Source organism: Aethalodelphis obliquidens, unplaced genomic scaffold, assembly GCF_003676395.1.
Source record: "Aethalodelphis obliquidens isolate GAN/ISIS:26980383/991018 unplaced genomic scaffold, ASM367639v1 scaffold113, whole genome shotgun sequence".
Classification (NCBI taxonomy): domain Eukaryota; kingdom Metazoa; phylum Chordata; class Mammalia; order Artiodactyla; family Delphinidae; genus Aethalodelphis; species Aethalodelphis obliquidens.
This window is the reverse complement of record NW_020838057.1, coordinates 2,448,004-2,458,512: the sequence shown is the minus strand read 5'-3', so window position 1 is coordinate 2,458,512 and position 10,509 is coordinate 2,448,004.

Below are 10,509 nucleotides of genomic sequence, written 5' to 3'. Positions count from 1 at the left end.
CACACACACACACACACACACACACACACACACACACACACACACACCAGTAACAAAGGAACACAAGGAAACTCTGGGTGTTGGATCGTCCTAGGTTTGGCTCCCTCTCATGGTGACAGGGTGATATAACAACTCCTAGGGCTTTGGGCTTTTTAAGGAAGAGAGATATATGTATATGCATATCCATATCCATAGCCATATATGTAGAGAGATATGCTTCCAAAAACTCTCTCAGAAGAGCAAGGAAGGGGGCTTCCCTGGTGGCGCAGTGGTTGAGAGTCTGCCTGCCGATGCAGGGGACACGGGTTCGTGCCCCGGTCCGGGAAGATCCCACATGCCGCGGAGTGGCTGGGCCCGTGAGCCATGGCCGCTGAGCCTGCGCGTCCGGAGCCTGTGCTCCGCAGCGGGAGAGGCCACAACAGTGAGAGGCCAGCGTACCGCAAAAAATAAAAATAAAAAAAAAAATAAGAGGAAGGAATTTTGTGATAACCTATATGAGAAAAGAATCTGAAAAAGAATGAATACATGTATACGTATAACGGGATCACTTTGCTGTACACCTGAAACTAACACAACATTGTAAATCAACAATACTCCAATAAAATTTTTAAAAAAATAGAGAGAGAGAGAGGGAGAGTAAGGAAGCACACTTACATACTCACCAGCTCTCTTCCCACAAGGCACTTAATAATTACAAAGGGACAAAAGGAACTTTGCAGTGGAGACACCTGATGGGCACCATCCTAGCTAGGCAATTAAAGTTAGCATCACCTGGAGCGGATGGATTGACCTCCCAGGCTCCCACGATAGGATGTGCCCAGAAGGAGATGATTCCTACAACAGCACAGCAATAATTTCTGTGGGTTTCCTGCCAAACGTGCATACCAAGAATCTAATCATGAGATGATGCCAGACAAACCCACATTGAAAATCGTCCCACAAAACAAGTCACTGGTGCACCCCAAAATGTCAAGGACCATGTCAAGGTCAAGAAAGACAAGGAAGGTAGAGGAAGGCTTCCAGTGTAGGGGCCTAGAGAGGTATGGTGTGGAGGTGGGGTTTGTTTGCTTTTTGTTTTCTTTTGCTATAAATGGAATTACTACGACAACTGGTGAAATTTTAATAAGGTCTGTAGCTTTGATATTAGCACGGTATCAGTGTTAATTTTGCAATTTTGACAATTTTACTGTGGTTATGAGACCGTCCTTGTTTTTAGGAAAAAAGGGGAGAATTTAGAGGTGAAGGGGCATCATGTTTGCGTCTTACTCTCACAGTTCAGAATATCTCTATGCACCTATATGGAGAGGAGAGAGGCAGAGGGGTGGGTGTCCAGGGAAATCAAATGTGGTAAAACGTAAACATGTAGAGCTTCTGAGTATCTGGAAATTATTTGGACAACTTTTCTGTACATCTAAAATTACTTCGGGGACTTCCCTGGTGGTGCAGTGGTTAAGAATCCGCCTGCCAATGCAGGAGACACAGGTTCGATCCCTGGTTCGGGAAGATGCCACATGCCGCGGAGCAACTAAGTCCGTGCGCCACAACTACTGAGCCTGCGCTCTAGAGCCCGCGAACCACAACTACTGAGCCCTTGTGCCACAACCACTGAAGCCTGCACGCCTAGAGCCCGTGCTCATCAACAAGAGAAGCCACCGCAATGAGAAGCCCGTGCACAGCAATGAAGAGTAGCCCCTGCTCACTGCAGCTAGAGAAAGCCTGTGCGCAGCAACGAAGACCCAACACAGCCAAAAAAAAAAAAAAAAAGAAAGAAAGAAAGAAAGAAAGATAACACCCCGATAAGATGGTTATTTGGAGACTTTAGTCTGCCATCTTCTCGGTCAGCCGGCTTTCTGAATAAACTCGTACTCCTTGCCTCAACACCTCGTCTCCAATTTATTGGCCTGTTGTGCGGTGAGCAGAGTGAGCTTGGACTCCAGAAGGGCTGGAATGAGGAGCTGGAATGGAGCCCCGTGGAATACAGGCAAGGGTCTCAGAGGCTGAGCGCGGCCCTTCATCATAGAGATGAGGAAAACCGTGTCCCGTGAGGACCAGAATGTCAGGAAGCACAGGGCAAAGCCAGGAGTACATGCCTCTGGAAAACTGATGCTGTCCGGGGCCAAGAGGCAGAGAAACAGATATACCAAGAAACAGAAACGGAGAGGGAGGGAGATAAACACGCACACACACACATGCACTTCATTTGTTCATCCAACAAGTATTTATTGAGTTCTGGGTACCGTTTAGGGGCTGCTGCAGGGTTTCCCATCCTTGGTACTATGGACGTTTGGGACTGGATTGTTCTTTGCTGGGGGGCTGTCCTCTGCACTGGAGGGTGTCAAGCGGTACCCCTGGCCTCTGGACACTAGATGCTAGAAGCACCCTCCCAAGTCGCTACAAGCCAGAGTCTCCGAGCACAGCCGATTGTGCCCACCTGGTTGAGCACCTCTGTGCTAGCAACTCAGTGATGAGCAGGACTTAAATGTCCCCCCTCCTGCACTGAGCTTATTTTCCAGGGAGGGGGAGATTCACAACAAACAAGGAAAGAGGTGACCCAGGTGCCTCGTGCAGGAGAGGAGAAAAGGACTCAGCAAGGGAACTGCAAACACCAGCTACAGGTCAAGAGAAATCAAGGCTGAGGATAGAACTAAGAATACCAAGCTCTGCACCCACCCACCCCTGCTGCCCCCTGCCCGCAAATACAGACACGGCACGGGGGAGGTCCTTCGATAAATGCAGAGCAAACGCCTCGGGCTGGAGGGCCTGTGGGGAAAACTGCGGCAGAGAAACGTTTCCCTCTGAGAAGCATCCTTGTTGTGACCTCACAGAGCAGCTAGGAAAAGCCTCTCCTGCGGGTGAATGCTCAGCTCGCCCCAGTCCAACCTCCACACTCTCTCTCCCTCTTGTCTCCTAGTTTGCTGAGCACCGCCTCCCCTGCTTTCCCTCCTCAGGCATAAAAGCTGGAGTCTCGGGAGCTGGGACCCAGACCAGACCGGAGAGAGCTGGGGAGAGCTGCCAACTCCAGTGAGATGAGAGCAGGGAGGTGGTGATGGTCCTGGGAGGATGCAGGGAGGTAGGAAAGGATGGGGGGAAGGGGAGAAATGGGGGCAAGTGGTGACGGGGCACAGGGGAGGGCAGGTACAAGGACAGGAGGTCTGGGAAGGGGGTGGAGGACGGAGTGAGAATGAGGCATTTCAGGGCTTGGTGATGGGCCAAAGGGAATGGGGCGGCGGGGGGAGTGGTGATGCCTCTGTGGTTCTTAAACTTGGGTCACTCATGCATTGTGGGGTTTGGTGGGGTATATTTTATGTATCAGACACCCTCTTCCTTCCTTCCTTTGGCATTCTCCCTTGTTTTACTTAAATAAAACTTAAGTAAAACAGCTCTCTTGTTTTACTTAAATAAGTGTGCTCCACAAAAACTTCAAAAAATTCGGAAATGTTCGTTTTAACTTTCTATTATATATTTAGGACAAAAAGACGTAGGGATGAAACTTCAGTTAACAATAGGGTATTCTGCACTTTATAATATGTTAAAAGTCAGACAGAGAAAGACAACTACTGTATGATCTCACTTTTTTTGTTGTTTGTTTTTGGCTGTGTTGGGTCTTCGTTTCTGCACACGGGCTTTCTCTAGTTGCGGCGAGCGGGGGCTACTCTTCGTCGCAGTGCGCAGACTTCTCATTGTGGTGGCTTCTCTTGTTGCAGAGCACGGGTTCTAGGCATGCGGGCTTCAGTAGTTGTGGCATGTGGGCTCAGTAGTTGTGGTTCACGGGCCCTAGCGCACAGGCTCAGTAGTTGTAGTGCACAGGCTTAGTTGCTCCGCAGCATGTGGGATCTTCGCAGACCAGGACTCGAACCCAGCTCCCCTGCATTGGCAGGCATATTCTCAACCACTATACCACCAGGGAAGTTCCTGTATGATGTCACTTTTATGTGGCATCTTAAAAAAACAAAACAAACCCATAGAAAAAGAGATCGGATTGGTGGTTACCAAAGGCCGGGGTTGGTGGGGGCATGGAGGAATTGGATGAAGATGGTCAAAAGGTACAAACCTTCGGTTAGTTACAAGATAAATAAATACTGGGGATGTAAAGTAGAGTGTGGTGACAATCATTACCAATACCACCGTATTATATGTTTGAAAGTTGCTGAAAGAATAAATCCTAAAAGTTCTCATCACAGGGAAAAATTTTTTTTGCAATTATATGAGGTGATGCATGTTCACTAAACTTATTGTAATAATTTCACAATATATACCTATGTCAAGCCCCGCTGTACACCTTAATCTCTCTGTGTGTGTGTGTGTGTGTGTGTGTGTAACAGTAGTATTACATTTGTATAAAGTTCAAAAACAAGCTAAGCTAATTTACAAGGTTCAAAATCAGTTTAACCCTGAAGGGAATAGTAATAGTGATTGGAAGGGAAATTCTGTGGTGTGGTTAATGTTCTACTTCTTTTTCCTTTTTTCTTTGTAAAATTTTATTGGAGTATAGTTGATTTACAATGTTGTGTTAGTTTCAGGTTGTATACCTTAATCTTTCTTTTTTAAACTTAGTTTTAATTTTTTTTTCTAACGGTATGCGGGCCTCTCACTATTGAGGCCTCTCCCGTTGCGGAGCACAGGCTCCGGACGCGCAGGCTCAGCGGCCATGGCTCACGGGCCCAGCCGCTCCGCGGCATGTGGGATCTTCCCGGACCGGGGCATGAACCCGTGTCCCCTGCATCGGCAGGCGGACTCTCAACCACTGCGCCACCAGGGAAGCCCTATGTTTAATTTTTTACCAAAGTAATCACTCAGAAAAATCATACATAGTTTTACAAGTCAAATATACTGCAAGGTTTATAACAAAAGCAGCCCTCCTCTGCCTACTCCATCCCATCTGAGTCCCATACCTGAAAAGTGTTCCTTTTAGCTGTTCCTCTTCCCCTTCCCCTTGTATTCTGCTTCTTTTTTAAAATTTATTTATTTTTAATTTTTGAATTTTATTTTATTTATTTTTTTATATAGCAGGTCCTTATTAGTCATCAGTTTTATACACATCACTGTATATATGTCAATCCCAATTGCCCAATTCATCACACCACCACCCCCATCCCCCCTTGGTGTCCATACATTTGTTCCCTCCATCTGTGGCTCAATTTCTGCCCTGGAAGCTGGTTCATCTGTACCATTTTTCTAGGTTCCACATATATGCGTTAATATACGATATTTGTTTTTCTCTTTCTGACTTACTTCACTCTGTATGACAGTCTCTAGATCCATCCACATCTCAACAAATGACCCAATTTTGTTCCTTTTTATGGCTGAGTAATATTCCATTGTATATATGTACCAGATCTTCTTTATCCATTTGTCTGTTGATGGGCATTTAGGTTACTTCCATGTCCTGGCTATTGTAAATAGTGCTGCAGTGAACATTGGGGTGCATGTGTCTTTTTGAATTATGATTTTCTCTGGGAATATGCCCATTAGTGGGATTGCTGGATCATATGGTAATTCTATTTTTAGTTTTTTAAGGAACCTCCATACTGTTCTCCATAGGGGCTGTATCAATTTACATTCCCACCAACAGGTTCCCCAAGGGTTCCCTCTTCTCCACACCCTCTCCAGCATTTGTTGTTTGTAGATTTTCTGATGATGCTCATTCTAACTGGTGTGAGGTGATACCTCATAGTAGTTTTGATTTGCATTTCTCTAATAATTATTGATGCTGAGCAGCTTTTCATGTGCTTCTTGGCCATCTGTATGTCTCCTTTGGAGAAATGTCTATTTAGGTCTTCTGCCCATTTTTGGATAGGGTTGTTTGTTTTTTAAATATTGAGCTGCATGAGCTGTTTGTATATTTTCGAGATTAATCCTTTGTCTGTTGATTCATTTGCAAATATTTTCTCCTATTCTGAGGGTTGTCTTTTTGTCTTGTTTATGGTTTCCTTTACTGTGCAAAAGCTTTGAAGTTTCATTAGGTCCCATTTGTTTATTTTTGTTTTTATTTCCATTACTCTAGGAGGTGGATCAAAAAAGATCTTGCTGTGATTTATGTCAGAGAGTGTTCTTCCTATGTTTTCCTCTAAGAGTTTTATAGTGTCCGGTCTTACATTTAGGTCTCTAATCCATTTTGAGTTTATTTTTGTGTATGGTGTTAAGGAGTGTTCTAATTTCATTCTTTTACATGTAGCTGTCTAGCTTTCACAGCACCACTTGCTGAAGAGACTGTCTTTTCTCCATTGTATATCCTTGCCTCCTTTGTCATAGATTAGTTGACCATAGATGCATGGGGTTTATCTCGGGGCTTTCTATCTTGTTCCATTGATCTATGTTTCTGTTTTTGTGCCAGTACCATATTGTCTTGATTACTGTAGCTTTGTAGTATAGTCTGAAGTCAGGGAGTCTGAGTCCTCCAACTCCTTTTTTTTTCCCTCAAGACTGCTCTGGCTATTCAGGGTCTTTTGTGTCTCTATACAAATTTTAAGATTTTTTGTTCTAGTTCTGTAAAAAATGCCATTGGTAAGTTGATAGGGATTGCACTGAATCTGTAGATTGCTTTGGGTAGTATAGTCATTTTCACAGTATTGATTCTTCCAATCCAAGAACATGGTATATCTCTCCATCTGTTGGTATCATCTTTAATTTCTTCATCAGTGTCTTATAGTTTTCTGCATATAGGTCTTTTGTCTCCCTAGGTAGGTTTATTCCTAGGTATTTTATTCTTTTTGTTGCAGTGGTAAATGGGAGTGTTTCCTTAATTTCTCTTCCAGGTTTTTCATCATTAGTGTATAGGAATGCAAGAGATTTCTGTGCATTAATTTTGTATCCTGCAACTTTACCAAATTCACTGATTAGGTCTAGTAGTTTGCTGGTGGCATCTTTAGGATTCTGTATGTATAGTATCATGTCATCTGCAAACAGTGACAGTTACACCTTAATCTAATACAGTGTTGCATGTCAATTATTTCTCAGTAAAACTGGAAGGAAAAAATACATTAAGGGGATAGATCTTATGTGACAAAATAAACAAAAAACTAAAAAAAAAGAACCACGGAAATTTTTGAATGTGGTGGATGTGTCTATTGCTTTGATGGCATCACAGGTGAAAGCATATGTCCAAACTTACAAAGAGGTACACTTTAAATGTCTGTCATTTTTTGCTTATCAATTATACCTCTGTAAAGCTACAGAATAAGTAAACAAACTCACTACCCTTTCTCTGCAGTACTCTGCAGCCCTAAGCGCCCATCCCTCCAACCCTCAGATGGCTCTGTCTGTCCTACTTGTCCTTCCTGGCATCCTGCTCAGCCTGGCGGAGACTCCAGCCTCTGCTCCTGTCCACCGGGTGAGACCTCCCTGTGCTCCTGCACACCTGTAGCATCCCCTGTCACTGCCCTCCTAGGAAGAGAGTTCTAATTTTCCTGGCTGAGCTGGGGCCAGGGAACATGTTGTGAAAATATGAGAAGAGGGACTTCCCTGGCAGTCCAGTGGTTAAGATTCTGCGCTTCCAATGCAGGGGGATAGGTTTGATCCCTGGTTGGGGAACTAAGATCCCATATGCCACGGGGCACGACCAAAAAAATAAATAGAAAAAATAAGAGAAGAAAGATGCAGAGTTGATTTCACCTCCTCGGTCCCAGGAGGGTAGAGCAGAACACGGGTGGAATACAGGGGGTGAGGGCTCAGCTTATCCAAAGCAAAAACTTCCTAATGATTAGTGTTTGCCCAGAGATGCCCAAAGATGCCTTCCAAGGTAAAGCTTCCCATCATTGTAAATTTTCAAGGCTGTAACAAGCAGGATAATCCCCTGGAGGGCGTGTTAACGTACAAGGCACCAAGTGCCATCCCCGGAGTTTGTGGTTGATTGAGTCTGCATTTCTAACCAGTTCCCAGGCAATGCTGGTGCTGGTGGTCCTGAGACCACATTTTGAGAGCCCCTGATTCAGAGCCTGGGCCATGGAGACGGGGCTGAGTTGGAAGTCCCGTTCTGTCACTTTCTAGTTGTATGACTTCTGGCACGTTGCCTATTATCTCTCTCTGTGGATGATCCTCTGCGGGGAGCAGGGGTGGCAGGCTCTTAGAATGACCTTCAGCAGGTAGTCAGTGTGGCAGCCGCATGTTGGGGTACCAGCTATGCTCCATGGTGGCTGGGGGTAAGCCACTTCAGTTTCTTTGAGTTTCTCTCTTTCTATATAATTAGAGGATAATGATCCCCATCTGATGGGATGTTCAGGGGATTTTGACATGGGCTAATGGGTGTGGGGTGCTTTCTTGGCCCCAGGACCAGTGCTAAACCCTGAACATGCACTGGCCAGTTCTATCCGGCAAATTCGAATGTAGACTTTATCGTGTTACTTCCCTTTGACAGAATGGAAAACCGAGGCTTATCAGCAAGACAGGAATTAACAAGTGTACATCATGATCTAGACAGACAAAAGTGCAAGGTGAATGGATGTGTTTCCTAGGCCATAATCCTTTGGAGTATAGGTACATAATAATTACTCAATAAATGTACGTTATTCCTATTATGCTAAAAAAAAGAAAAAAAAGGAAAAAGAAAACCAAGGCTTAAATATGCAGGACACATAATTGTTAAGACTCTCATATCTGCCTGGGTCTGAATTGTAGCTCTGCTATGAAACGTGTTCATTCAGTCTATTAGCCCAACCTTTCTGAGCCTCAGTTTCTTCTTCTGTTAAACAAGGCTACTAATAATTGTTACCTGCCAGTGTTGTTGGGAGGATTAGGTGAGTAAATATGTCAAGGACTAGACCCAGAGCCGGCTTCATGGGCAAGCAGCCTGCAGAGCCACACAGGACCCCATGCCAGGAGGGGTCCCACATGATGATGCCCTGCTGTCATCTTGAAATCCTTAATCGTGTTCATCGAGGGGCCTCATATTTTCATTGTGCGCTGGGCCCCCTAGATTTGGTAGCCAGTCCTTGGAACCGACGCTGGCATGTAGTAAAACCCACAGTAAATGCTAGCCGTTATAATTATCAAAGGAACTCAGCACCTTACCTGCAGTCATCCAGTGATGCAGCCTGGATTTGATCCTGGATGTGTGTGTGTGTGTGTGTGTGTGTGTGTGTGTGAGAGAGAGAGAGAGAGAGAGAGAGAGAGAGAGAGAGAGAGAGATTTGTGACAATACACTACACACGTCAAGGACTTACAGCAGTGGTTTTTAAAGCTTTCTTTTCATTCCCAGTTGCTGGTCTTAGGAAGTCTTCAATTTCCACATTGGTGAAATGTGGATTAAGAGAACCCACTTCACAGACTAGTGGTTAAGCAGCGTGCTGACCCACGTCTCCCCAGACCTGTGGGATGCTGGCTGCCCTTTCTGTCTCTGAGTCTTCTCTCTCCATCTCTCTCCAGGGACAAGGAGGCTGGACCCTCAACAGCTCTGGCTGTCTCCTGGGTTCCAGTGACTGAGCCTGCTCTGAGCGCTCCATCCCTGGCTCGTGCCTGTGAGCAGTGCATTGGCAACCCTGTAACAACCCTAAACTCACATTCCCGCAAGGCCACGGGCTTTATTTCCTGACCTGTCTTGAGGGTTAGTCTAGCGGAGTGATGGGCTGCATGGATCCTGGAGCCAGAGCGCTGGCTTCAAGTCCTGGCTCTGCCCCTGGCTTGGTGTGCCGCCTTCATCTCTCAACGCCAGAGTTTTCTCATTTGTGACAATGGGTATAACGATGTCCCCCTGCTGCATGGAGATGCTGTGAGGATTAGATAAACTACAGCAATTCCTGGGAGGATCCTCCACCCTCTCTCCCCATTCCCCCAAGCACATCATCATTGGGTACTTGCTGTATACTTGGGATGTGCTGATTCATGACAGTTAAATCAGTCACATGCCAACATCCCAGTGACACAACGGTGTGGCAGAGCAGAGAGGATGTGACGTCTGGATCCAGATGCAGTTGGGCTCAAACCCCAGTTCTGCCACTTAGTGGTGGGATAACGTTGAGCAAGCGTCTACTTGTCAAAGCCACAGTCCGCTCCCTGGCAAGTAGGGATGGTGAGCACGTAGCCTGTTCCCCCGGATTTGGTGGAGGTGCCCCATCCGATGAGCCGTGCTCTGGGTCTGCTGGATTCTGTGTTCTCCCTGCCTTTAACGACCACCTGGTCGTGCCGCCCCCAATCCCCGGCCAGGACTGATGGAGGCCGGAAGGAGAAGATAGCTCTCGGGATCCTAGACCTGTGGAAGGCCACTGGTGAGCGAATGGGTAGTTAGACTGCCCTGCCTTCCATCCCCAGCACTCTACTCCACCTGCCTGTTGCTGGCTTTGGAAACGGTTTTTTTTTTTTTTTCAACCGTAAAATAAATTTACTGCTGATAACTTTATAGAATTTACTCGCTGTTTTTTTTTTAAACATCTTTATTGGAGTATAATTGCTTTACAATGGTGTGTTAGTTTCTGCTTTATAACAAAGTGAATCAGCTATACATATACATATATCCCCATATCTCCTCCCTCTTGCGTCTCCTTCTCTCCCACCCTCCCTATCCCACCCCTCTAGGTG